Raw genomic sequence first — 14,336 nt, forward strand, 5'->3', positions numbered from 1 at the left:
CCTTAGGTGAGCTCATCAATTGTCAAGGCCTTAGACATCATTCGTACAGTCCTGATGTCCATAAAATTGTAATATTTCTGGAATATCTCACCTGGCTTTAGTACATCTGCGTATCCATAGGTGTTCAGAGGTGGAAAGAAGTATGGCTTTAGTGCATTTGTATCATTCCTCAGGGGTAGAAAGAAGTTCATCTCCACATTAGTGGGTAATTACCTGGGCAAGGAGGGCTTATCTGTACCTGAGAGGTGAGGGGAAGGCCAGTTTTGCTTCTGCTGGAGCAGGAAAGATAGAAGACCCAGAAATGCAGTTTGTAAGCAATAAACAGATTGTAAACTTTATTTCTCCCTTTGACTGATTTAGGTTTTTAGAGGTATGTTGTCCTGGGATTTCCTTTCCCCAGACTTACAACTGACCTAATGAGCACTGGGCTCCAGATTGATAAATCCAAAAGCCTACTTGGCTCTCCTTTTCTATGCCTTACAGACACTTCAAATTCAACTTATCCAAAAAGAACTCTCTTCTCCCTACCATTCATATACTGCTTTCCGCATTTTCCCCATTTAGTAAAGGACACTAACAGCAACTGCCCAGCTGCTCAGGTCAACATCCCAGGAGACAACCTTTATTCCTCTTTCCCTCACACTGCTCATCTAAGCCATCCTGTCAGCTCACTCTTCAAAATGTAACCTTAATCTGACTACTTCCCCACCACCTTATTACTCCCACCCTTATCTAAGTCACTATCACCCCAAGTTTATCCTTAAGAGTTTCCTAACTAAGACTCCACTGCAGAACTACTAGAACTAATATCAGAATTCAGCAAAGTTGCAGGATACAAAATTAACACACAGAAATCTGTGGCTTTCCTATACACTAACAATGAACTAATAGAAAGAGAAATCAGAAAAACAATTCCATTCACAATAGCATCCAAAAGAATAAAATACCTAGGAATAAACCTAACCAAGGAAGTGAAAGACCTATACCCTGAAAACTACAAGACACTTTTAAGAGAAATTAAAGAGGTCACTAACAAATGGAAACTCATCCCATGCTCCTGGCTAGGAAGAATTAATATCGTCAAAATGGCCATCCTGCCCAAAGCAATATACAGACTCGATGCAATCCCTATCAAATTACAAAGAGCATTCTTCAATGAACTGGAACAAATAGTTCAAAAATTCATATGGAACCATCAAAGACCCTGAATAGCAAAGCAATCCTGAGAAGGAAGAATAAAGTGGGGGGGATCTCGCTCCCCAACTTCAAGCTCTACTACAAAGCCACAGTAATCAAGACAATTTGGTACTGGCACAAGAGCAGAGCCACAGACCAGTGGAACAGAATAGAGACTCCAGACATTAACCCAAACATATATGGCCAATTAGTATATGATAAAGGAGCCATGGACATACAATGGGGAAATGACAGCCTCTTCAACAGATGGTGCTGGCAAAACTGGACAGCTACATGTAAGAGAATGAAACTGGATCACTGTCTAACCCCATACACAAAAGTAAACTCCAAATGGATCAAAGACCTGAATGTAAGTCATGAAACCATAAAACTCTTACAAAAAAACAGGCAAAAATCTCATGGACATAAACATGAGTGACTTCTTCATGAACATATCTCCCCGGGCAAGGGAAACAAAGGCAAAAATGAACAAGTGGGACTATATTAAGCTAAAAAGCTTCTGTACAGCAAAGGACACCATCAATAGAACAAAAAGGTATCCTACAGTATGGGAGAACATATTCATAAATGACAGATCCCATAAAGGATTGACAACTAAAATATATAAAGAGCTCACACGCCTCAACAAACAAAAAGCAAATAATCCAATTGAAAAATGGGCAGAGGAACTGAACAGACAGTTCTCCAAAACAGAAATACAGATGGCCAACAGACACATGAAAAGATGCTCCACATTGCTAATTATCAGAGAAATGCAAATTAAAGCTATAATGAGGTATCACCTCACACCAGTAAGGATGGCTGCCATCCAAAAGACAAGCAACAACAAATGTTGGCGAGGCTGTGGAGAAAGGGGAACCCTCCTACACTGCTGGTGGGAATGTAAATTAGTTCAACCATTGTGGAAAGCAGTATGGAGGTACATCAAAATGCTCAAAACAGACTTACCATTTGACCCAGGAATTGCACTCCTAGGAATTTACCCTAAGAATGCAGCAATCAAGTATGAGAAAGACCAATGCACCCCTATGTTTATCGCAGCACTATTTACAATAGCCAAGAATTGGAAGCAACCTAAATGTCCATTGACAGATGAATGGATAAAGAAGATGTGGTACATATACACAATGGAATACTACTCAGCCATAAGAAAAGGGCAAATCCTACCATTTGCAGCAACATGGATGGAGATGGAGGGTATTATGCTCAGTGAAACAAGCCAAGCGGAGAAAGAGAAATGCCAAATGATTTCACTCATCTGTGGAATATAAGAACAAAGGAAAAACTGAAGGAACAAAACAGCAGCAGAATCACAGAACTCAAGAATGGACTAACAGGTACCAAAGGGAAAGGGACTGGGGAGGATGGGTGGGTAGGGAGGGATAAGGGGGGGAGAAGAAAGGAGGTATTAAGATTAGCATGCATGGGGGTGTGGGAGAAAGGGGAGGGCTGTACAACACAGAGAAGGCAAGTAGTGATTCTACAACATTTGCTATGCTGATGGACAGTGACTGTAAAGGGGTTTACAGGGGGGACCTGGTATAGGGGAGAGCCTAGTAAACATAATATTCATCATGTAAGTGTAGATTAATGATACAAAAAAAAAAAAAGGCAGTTCCTGTGTGGAGACCTCCAATGAGTTCTACACAAGGGTATAAAGGGCATATAAAAGTGTAGGCAAAGGGTCTATTTGTGTTTATACAGAGGATCAAAGCCTAATTGGGCTACCCCGAAAATGAACTAAGATACGATATGAAAAAGAACTTCCAACATCAGCACTCTCTTGAAGACTCATGCCAGAAGATGATCATCAAAAAACCCCAACAAAGATCCACGCACTGCTACAGCTGTAGATGCACTCATCCCACCAGTTCCTGGACTTGCCATGGGAATGAAGAAGGACATATCTAAGCTGGCCTGTGCATACAGTAAAACAACAAATTTGACTGGATCTATACTGTTGGAACTCAACCAAGAATTAGAAGAAGTGCAAATTGTAGCGCTCCAAAATCTTACAACTACAGACTATTTACTGTTAAAAGAACATATGGGATGTGAACAGTCCCCAGGAATGGGTTGTTTTAATTTGTCTGATTTCTCTCAGACTGTTCAAGTTCAGTTGGACAATATCCACCATATCATAGATAAGTTTTCACAAATGACTAAGGTGCCTAACTGGTTTTCTTGGTTACTGGAGATGGCTGGTAATTACAGGTATGCTTTGGTTATGTAACTATACTCATATTATGTTAATGTGTGCGCACAATTTAATTAGTAGTTTAAAACCTATACATGCTGAAGTTACTCTACAAGAAGATATGTCAAAGAAATAATCAATCTTCCCATATTTTCTTCCGCCTGCTACTTCTATAGCTTTTCTTCTTCCTTCCTAATTACAACCCTTAAATAGAATTCGTGCCTCATATCAAATTTACCGAGTATCATAATTCTTCCAAGTGGTAAAGATACCTCAAGACAAATGCTGGGCATAGAAGCCACAGGGCATAAATCTGCAAAGAAGTAAAAAGCTAACCTTTTCAAACAATAAGACTTCTCTCTCATTTACCAACTTTACATTTCCCTGTATGGCCCCAGAAGATGACTGGTTAGCCAGAGATGGGTAAGATTCCTCAAGGGAGGAACAACCTAAGACAGGCACAGTTGCAGGGGGGCCATCAGGTAAGAAATTGGGGATCAACAGAGGTGAGGCTTAGAACCTCACCCATCCTGTTCTGAGAGAAATCTTCTGCATATGTGGATGTTTTATTGCCGTTGTCTAGCTTGGATTAACACATAGTCTACAGGCACACACCTGATCATCTACATTTGCTCTCTTACAACACTAAACTATGTTTTCTACCTTTATCTTGTATCTACCTGCCACTTCAGCATTTTATTTAAAAAAATAATAATAAAGAGAGAAATGTGGTATCCACATATAAATCAAGTATAAAAATCAAATGAGTATTCATATTTGAACTGACTGTTTATAGTTCAGAATGCATGAGCAAAACCAAAAGTTTCTGTGATGACTGCCCTTGTACTGTTCACCATGTAACTTATTCACTATGTAAGAATTTGTTCTCCATGTAAGAACTTGTTCGTTATGCTTCAGAAGATTGGAGACTGACGAAAATTAGGCTTGGGGTGGATTAATGATTGTGCATTGAGCATTGACTCCCCTATACAGAATTTTATTGTTGTTAACAACCATTTGATCAATAAATACGAGAGATGCCCTCACAACAATAACAACAACAACAACAAAAAAAAAGTACACACTTCCAATTGTAAAATAAATAAGTAACCAGGATGTAATGTATAGCATAAGGAATATAGTCAAAATATTGTAACAACTTGGTATGGTGATAGCTGGTACCTAGAATTATCATGTATATAAATGTTGAATCACTGTGTTGTACACCTGAAACTAATGTAATGTAATACTGTGTGTCAACTACCCTTCAATAAAAAATAATTATCTACAAAAAATAAAAATAAAAAAAATAAAGAGGAAATCCAGATGGCCAACAGGCACATGAAAAGATGCTCCACATTGCTAATCATCAGAGAAATGCAAATTAAAACCATAATGAGATATCACCTCACACCAGTAAGGATCACCATCATCAAAAAGACAACAACAAATGTTGGTGAGGTTGTGGAGAAAGGGGAACCTTCCTACACTGCTGGTGGGAATGTAAACTAGTTCAACCATTGTGGAAAGCAGTATGGAGGTTCCTCAGAATGCTCAAAATAGAAATACCATTTGACCCAGGAATTCCACTTCTAGGAATTTACCCTAAGAACGCAGCACTCCAGTTTGAAAAAAACAGATGCACCCCTATGTTTATTGCTGCACTATATGGAAGCAACCTAAACGTCCATCTGTAGATGAATGGAAAAAGAAGAGGTGGTACATATACACAATGGAATATTACACAGCCAAGATATGGAAGCAACCTAAATGTCCATCAGTAGATGAATGGAAAAAGAAGAGGTGGTACATATACACAATGGAATATTACACAGCCGTAAGAAAAAAACAGATCCTACCATTCGCAACAACATGGATGGAGCTAGAGGGAATTATGCTCAGTGAAATAAGCCAGGCGGAGAAGGACAAGTACCAAATGATTTCACTTATCTGTGGAATATAAGAACAGAGGAAAACTGAAGGAACAAAACAGCAGCAGAATCACAGAACCCAAGAATGGACTAATAGTTACCAAAGGGAAAGGGACTGGGGAGGATGGGTGGGAAGGAAGGGATAAGGGCAGGAAAAAAGAAAGAGGGCATTATGATTAGCATGTATAGTGTGGGGGGGGGCATGGGGAGGGCTGTGCAACACAGAGAAGACACGTAGTGATTTTACAGCATCTTACTACGCAGATGGACAGTGACTGTGAAGGGGTATGTGGGGGGACTTGGTGAAGGTGGGAACCTAGTAAACATAATGTTCTTTCTGTAATTGTAGATTAATGATAGCAAAATAAAAAAATATATATATATATATTGAAAAAAAAAAAGAGTTTCCTAACTATTCCTCACACAGCAGCCAAGGAGGCAGGATGGATGCCTGGGCAAGCAAGACTTTGCCTGGTCACTGCAGCCCAAGGCCTAAGCCTCAACTCAAGTTTTGTTAGAGAATCCTAATTCAGGGGAGTTTTCTAGCATTTACATACTCAAAAAGGACTGTTACATAAATTAGAAAAAACAACATATTAATTCACCATGAAAAGAGTGCTTTTCAAGGATGGGCATGTTCCTGCCTGTCCTTCAGAGTACTCTCTTCCTGGCATGAAGGAAGATAGGAGGCAAAATGTTACCAAGAACTTTGCTTTGATGTGTATGGAATCAGGGAAAAGGCAATGAAAGTTCGTGAACTAATTTGCTCTGGCTAAAGGAAAGCTAGTTGAGCTGTCAACCCTGCCATATGCCCCCTATCAGAGGGGCCCTACCCACTGATTCTCTTCCTTCCATAGCAGTTAATAACATATCAGTTCCTTTAGTCATTGTCATTAAAATGATGCTAATAGCTTGATTTCCTAGGTCCACTCTGACAGGTTATGGTTTGTCAGAGTTTTAACTATGGAGTTTTAACTGCAGGAGTTTGTTATCCTGATGGACTCAGAGGAAGACTGCTTCCTCCTTTTGACTTTACGTGCAGACAGGGATCAGCTTCCCAGATGACAATTTTTCACCATCCAGAAGTTACTTCACCATATTCCAGTAATGAAGTAGCACCCTAATTCAGACTCTCACTATATAAGCTTTGGCATCCTGCTGCATCCTGATTTCTAACCATTCCTCCATCTATTCTGTATATTTTATCCATTTAATTTTCCCTATGTACTCCTCTAATTATGATTTTTTCCTGTCTAGAAACCTTTATTATCACCGCAAAGTCCCAACTTCTTGACCAAGTAACCAACGTTCTGCATGAACCTGCTATTCAGTTGTAGTGGCCCACTGGCTAAGCACACCCTGGTTCTTCTTGCCAATATGCCTTTGCTATTAATGCTCTGGGAATGTTGCCTCTTTCCAGGTCTGCCTATTAAAATGATACAAACTTCATGGGAAGATGCCATCTCTAAAGTAACATCTTTCAACCTGTTTTGGTTTATGTCTGCATTACTTTCCAAACATTCTTGCTCCCATTATTAAATTTTTAAAAAATCTGTTTTTCCTGTATTTGCAGGCATCGAGAATAAACTGAATGTTTGTGATTAAATCACAAATAAATAGAATATAGTAGTTTAGATTACAATAACTTAGTTGTGCCATAAACACAAATGTAGGAAATACTTTACCACATGCTAAAAGGTGATAGTGGTTGTCTTAGGTAGTAGGACTATTTACTTCTTTTTGTATTTTCAAAAGTTACAGTGATGCACATTACTAGTTTTATAAAGGAAACATTTCAAAAATTTTAAAGAAAAATACCTAGATGGTAAGTGTCATAGTTGGGGTCCCTCTAAAGTCAGAGAATAAGACTTGAGTCTAGGTAATTTATTTGGGAGATGATTCTAGGAATCAGAATGAAGGGAGTGGGGAAATGAGACAGAAAAGGGGGAAAAGCCTATATAATACAATGGGCAAGTAGGGTCAATCCATCTAAGAAATCCTCTGAAAAACTGAAAACCACACTTCAGAATTGTCCCAGTGGAGGCTGGGGCAGCTGGAACATCTACCACTGATCCCTATCCTTCCATTTTTTGAGGGTTTCCCCTGCACCCCTCAATACCTTCAAGTTTTCAGATTGTGCACACAATCAAACATCCTTCTGTGGCATGGAAAAAGACCTGGGGTGGCAAAGCAGAGAGGTACCATTCTACATGATTGATACTGTGGGTTACTGACCTCCACAGCTGTGTTAGATCTGATGGGTTGATGCATCATACAAATCTCCTGCAAGAAAGACTAATTGCTTGGAAATCCTATGCCTGACCTAGCTGACTTTTATTTCCAGTCACTAGAAGATTAGTTCATGAAGCCAAGATCTTGTTCAAGGTATCCCGCAGCATCCTAACACACAATGTACCATGTAGTAGAGGTTCAGTAAGTATTAGTTGAATGAATGCCACACTACTGGATGGAAAGACACCAAACCATGAGCTCCTGGATTTGAGGTCTCCCCATCCTTTTAGGAATTCTGACTGACGAGGGGTCTGGATCCAAGGGGTCTGAGAGGCCCTATTGAGGGCCATGCTAGAGGGTACGGGCAAGCACCTCTCCTCACCATCTTGCCTCAGGTTCCTTCATATGGGTAAGATACATAGGCCTATCTGCTGTTTCTCCTGGCTGTGAGTTTCCAGGGTGGCCCCTTTATTGCCCTGATTTGCATATGGGTCTTCTGGAAACCTGACCTTTGTTTTGTTCTTGGTTTCTCAGAGAACCCCAACCTAGAGCAAGCAGCAAGTGTCATCAAGTAAAATACTGTGATAGTCCCGAAACAGACTCAGAGACTTCAGAAGAGGATATTTCCTCATCTCTCTGACCTGACCACATTCCTCTCAGATTATAGAAACTTCTGCCAAATGCTGAAATGAAATGCTCAGTAAGGCAGGGCAGGGAACTCATCCCTTCTACCTAATGATCAAGAGGGGGGCATGCCCTCCTCCCTCCTAGGAGGCACCTCCCACCTGCCTGCTCTTCATCTATTTCCGCTTCTTCCCCTTGCATTCTTCCTGTTCTACACTAGGCTCTCTGGTCTGTGAACCTTGAAGCTAGAGGGCATAGCTGGTCCATTTTTGTGCCCAGCAAAAAGACTGGGTATTATGATCTGAATGTTTGTGTCCCCCAACATTCATATGTCCTAATGCCCAATGTGATGGTATTAGTAGGTGGCACCTTTGGGAGGTGCTTAGTCATGAGGGTGGAACATCAAGGATGGGATTTAGGGATCTCTAGAGCTCTCTCTAGTTTTTTCTGCTATGCAAGGATACAGTAAGTCTGTGACCTGGAAGACGGCCCTTTAGTCAATCATTCTGGTACCCTAATCTTGGACTTCTAGCCTCCAGAACTGTGAGCAATAAATTTCTGCTGTTTATAAACCACCCAATCTGTGCTATTTTGTTATAGCAGCCTGAATGGACTAAGATACTAGGGCTTATTTAAATCCTTAGTAAATATCAGCCACAAGGAGAATCCCTTCCATTATTCTCTCTGCTTTCTTATCTCCAGTCTTTTTCACTGGACCCTTCCCCTTAGCACATGTTCACGTTCAAATTTACCACATAGTGAAAAACTCTCCCTCCACCTGCTTTCCCTCAAGCCCCTAACCCATTACTTTCCTTTTCCTTACTATATTCTTGAGAAGTCTGCTCTTTGATTCTTCACATCTTCATCTCCTGTTCACTCCTAAATCCAGGTCATCTGACTCAGGATTAATCATTCCACTGAGTCAGCTCTCCACAAGGTCACCAATAACCTTCGTGTCAATCAAATCCAAAAGTTCCTGCTGTGGGGGTTAAAGAGCATGAATACTACTAAAGTATGGCAAATGGTGGATGACCAGTAAAATAGTAGTTGTTCTTATCTTAGTTTCCCTAACACAATACTCACTTCTGGTTCTTTTTAATCATGTTTTTCTCCCCCTCAACCCTTACTCTTATTATTATTTTTCTTCCACATCTAGTGGATCACCAAGTGCTGCCAATTCTGGTCCTAAGTGTTTCTAAAAGTGTGTCTTCTCTAGTCCATGATGAAGGTATCAGCTACTGCCTCCTAACAAATGTCCCTGCTTCCAGTTGTGCACCTCATTCCCTTTACTACCAGAATGACCTTTCTAAAATCCACATCTGATCATGGCATAATCTTGCTTTGAGTGTCTCCCTGGTTTCCTCAGGATAAACTCTAAGCTATTTTAGTTATCTTATCTCTTACTTATCTCTTAGACCTCATCTCTTACACTTCCCCATAGGTAATCTGATCTAGAGTTATACCAAACCACCTGACGTTCCTTTAAACAACCTTCTTCTCTTACCTCTGAACCTCTTACATGTTGTCACCTCTGCAGAAATTCCCTGCTGCTTCTGAAAAACTATTGCATGTCTCCATCAATTTGGGTGCTTTCAGCTACAAGTATCAGAAAACATTAATTCAAAGCCTTAAGCAAAAAGGAAATTTTATTATCTAAGCCCAAGATAGGGCAAATTCCAGATATATTGTGACAATCCAAGCTCAGTGTCTCTACTTTCCTGTACTCTCTTGGCTCTATCCTCCTCTGTTGTTTCATCCTCATTTTGGAACCAAAATGACTGCAGCAGTTCCAAGGTCACATCTGGATTTATCATTGATATAAATCTAAATAGACCATAGTTATGTCAAACTAATCACTGCTCTTAGATTTTATGCAATACCTGAATCATCTCAGAGAGATGTGAAAAAACGCATTCACATTTTAGTACACAATCCTAATTTGACTTTTTTTCTCTTCATTACCTCTTTTTTAGAGTTCTCTGTGATTTACTTCCTCTTACTCTTCTTCCTGCAGCATCTGACACAGTTCTTACGCTTTTGTGTCTACTGGGATTCTTTGTCTGCAAGCAACAAAAACTGGCTCTGTCTAACCAAAGAAAAAAGTTTTCCAGGAGGTCTATGGTGTACCAAAGGGTAGGACACAAAAGGGAAGGCAGGGCATGGAATGGACAGGAACCAGGTGCCTTCAGGGGGTCCTAATAGCAGAGATTGCTTGACAGCCTTGGCAGAGTGCTAGTGAAATGCACCTCATGATGAAAAGCATGGAATCCAGCTGATTTTATTCTTTTGATAACTATATTAATAATTTAAACTCAGGGAAGGAAGCATCCAATTGGCATGTCTTGTGTCATTCACCCATCTGTTGGCTGGGAAACGCAGTACCTAAATTAGTGGCTATTAAATCAGATGCAATAGGAGGAAGAAATTCTCCAAAGCAGGGAGGAACAGTGGGTAGCCAAAAGCAATAAATTCCCATTATCCTTCCTATCTGTATCACTTGTTTCCCTTGGATTCTGAGACATCTCTTAAACTTGATCTCTCCCTACCTCTCAGGCTATTCTTCTCTGCCTCTGTTTTGGGCTTTTCTCTTCTTCCCACTTCTCAAACACTGTTCTCCTTGGAGTATAGGCCTGGGTATACAACTACCTAATAAAAGTGAGGCAATTTTGAGCATTAACAGGAAGATTGCCGCAGTCTTTCTCAGAATCTGATGCTTTCTTTTCTCTGAGGCTTAAGATACCCAACCTCATGTAGTCAAGAATATTCTGGCTCTCTGAATTAGTGGTTCTTAAACCTATTGTTCTCAAACTATTCTTTAAAGTAATTTTGAAAACTATGAATCTATTAACCTTGAAAATAAAAGTTAATTATTTTACCAGCAAAATGTATTCATGAATAGCAGAGAATTGCAATCTGGGACATGCAAGGTATACCAAAACCATAGGTATGTCCAGAGAACAAAGGAGAAAATCAATCTTTTACAGAGAAAGGGGGAGAGTTGGGAGGGCTGTTCTAAGCAAATAGTCCATTGGAGTAAACTGGAAGTCCCTCATATTGTGGCTTCTTGCTGACTGAGTTGTAACAATTGTAGGAAGGTAGAAAGCAGAAACCATCCTTTCTCTTTCAGGGTAGTAAAGTAGCTAACACAGCTGGTGTCGGTCTCTTCCTTCCTGGGGACTCTGAGATTTACAAGGAGTGGTGGGTGTGACATCTTCCCATGTTGGCCTTCTGATACATGTCAGTGAGGTTCCTTTTATAAATTTTCACACACCCCATCACATAGTTTTCATCTGAAGTATATATTGATATTTTAAAATAACCTAGTTTAAATACATCCAATTAATTCTAAATACCAGAAAAAGTCGATTCCCACTGTAGGGGAGGAAAACTTCTTCCTTTTAGGTTATTTGCTGGTCTAATAATTTAATTGACAGACTTAAAAGACAGATTAACAGAAGAAAAAGAATTAATTTCATATGTGTAGGAACCCCAAAGATATGAGGCTCCCTGACAAGTAACTGAGACTTGCCATCTTGAGCTAAGGAGAAGGAGTAGGAGTTTGGGACTTAAAAGGGGAGAGAGACAATTCACAGGAAGATGGGGAGAGCAAATGTTTTGTAAACAAATGTTTGGTACACAGATAAGTCTTTCTGATGTAAAAAGTTACCTCTGGTATTAGCTCTCTTCTTCATATGGGGGTCTCTGTCTAAATTCTTTTAAGGCGGTTAAGGGAGGGGTAAAAAACAAATCTTCCTGTGTCTGTTACACCTCCATTGCCTTTAGCTCAAAATTATCCACATGCTGAAGTGGCATGTTTTGGCATCAGTATTCTGTTCCCCCTCATCACCAGCATCCATTTAAAAAAATAAACACATTCTGAACAGTTGTTAATTTTATGTTGTTCAGTTTTCTCCTTGAATTTGTTTCCATTCAGCTTCCCCAGAAAATATTATTGGAATATATTCTTGGAATATATGCTTGGAAATTTTAATTGTTACCCTTTTCTGCAATTAAAATGTATAAATGGATTTATAGAATTACAAACATTTCTGTAATCATGTTAAAAAACTTACAACTATTATTATTACACAACTCATCAGAATAATGTACAGTACAAATTTTGATACTTATTAAACATAAAAGTGAGTTGGAATAAAAAGCTAACCATTTCAAACAATAAGGCTTCTCTCTCACTTACCAACTTAACATTTCCCTGTATGGCCCCGGAAGATGACTGGTTAGCCAGAGACGGGTAAGATTCCTCAAGGGAGGAACAACCTAAGACAGGCACAGTCGCAGGGGGGTCATCAGGTGAGAAATTGGGGATCAACAGAGGTGAGGCTTAGAACCTCACCCCCCCTGTTCTGAGAGAAATCTTCTGCATACGTGGATGTTTTATTGCCCTTGTCTAGCTTGGATTAACACATAGTCTACAGGCACACACCTGATCATCTACATTTGCTCTCTTACAACACTAAACTATGTTTTCTACCTTTATGTTGTATCTACCTACCACTTCAGCATCTTATTAAAAATAATAAAGAGAGAAATGTGGTATCCACATATAAATCAAGTATAAAAATCAAATGTGTATTCATATTTGAACTGACTGTTTATAGTTCATAATGCATGAGCAAAACCAAAAGTTTCTGTGATGACTGCCCTTGTACTGTTCACCATGTAACTTATTCACTATGTAAGAATTTGTTCTCCATGTAAGAACTTGTTCGTTATGCTTCAGAAGATTGGAGACTGACGAAAATTAGGCTTGGGGTGGATTAATGATTGTGCATTGAGCATTGACTCCCCTATACAGAATTTTATTGTTGTTAACAACCATTTGATCAATAAATATGAGAGATGCCCTAACAACGACAACCAAGAAAAAGTACAGACTTCCAATTGTAAAATAAATAAGCAACCGGGATGTAATGTATAGCATAAGGAATATAGTCAAAATATTGTAACAACTTGGTATGGTGATAGCTGGTACTTAGAATTATCATGTATATAAATGTTGAATCACTGTGTTGTACACCTGAAACTAATGTAATGTAATACTGTGTGTCAACTACCCTTCAATAAAAAATAATTATCTAAAAAAAAAAAAAAAAAAAAAAAGTGAGTTGGGCTGGGGCTTCTTTCTTTCTCTTTTTTTCCATTTAATTATTTTACCTGTGGGTGAATATTATTTATTTTTAGAATGGACATAGTTCTACATCAATTTTGTGGGGGCCAAGGACAGGCTGTCCTGACCTTGACAAAACATATTGATTATTTTGAATTAAAGTTACTTAAGAAACACCTAGTGCAAGAAGAACACTTTGACCCTCTCTTTTCTCCAGAAAGCAGGAAATAAATCTCCAAGTAAAAGGTACCCTACCTGTACCAAGAGGTGGCCATCCTTACCTCCACAGACAGGGCATTCAGAGCCTGCTGTGTAAACCAACCTTGTTACTTTTACTAATTTACTACCCCAGTCCAAATCCTGCTTAGAATTCCCTACTATTTGAAGATCCCAGACATAAGTTTTCTTTGTCCTGTCAATTCCTCACAGATTTTTGTATGTTTGTCTAAGAAGTATGAAAACCACCTGCTTCAGTCATTTAAGTCTCAGTTTTGTGCACTTAATTAAACTTTATTTTTTCCTCCTTATTAGAATAGGCAGTTGGTAAGTATGAGCTGCAGGAAGGGGAGATGGAAGCCAGTAACCTTTCTAAGTGGGTTTATACCCACTCTTTGCCTAAAATCAGCAGTAAGACAGAGCCAGGAAATTCCCAAGGCTGACACCAAGATGTGTTCAGGGAGCTTGGCCCTTCACGTGGTCATTAAAATTTTTCCCAAGTGGGTTTTCCTGTATGCATTACGAGAGAGCATGTGCAGAGCCAGAGCGAGTGTTTATGTGATCTGAACCTGTTAGCCCACCCCTCCCACTCTCCTATAAAACCAACAAGTATTCAGATATACAGGGTTGGTCCTGACCTCTCAGCTGTCTCTCTGAGAGTGTACTTTTTTTCTCCTTGCTAAATAAAACTGTCTCTATCCTTCTCATCTTGCTTTGTATTCCTTGTTGGTGTGACCTGGAGGAGAAATGAGAAAGACTCCTCCCTGTAACACTCCTGAAAATCTATTTATTTTTTTAAGTATATGTGTTA

The sequence above is a fragment of the Manis pentadactyla genome, chromosome 4 (assembly GCF_030020395.1).
Source record: "Manis pentadactyla isolate mManPen7 chromosome 4, mManPen7.hap1, whole genome shotgun sequence".
Lineage (NCBI taxonomy): Eukaryota > Metazoa > Chordata > Mammalia > Pholidota > Manidae > Manis > Manis pentadactyla.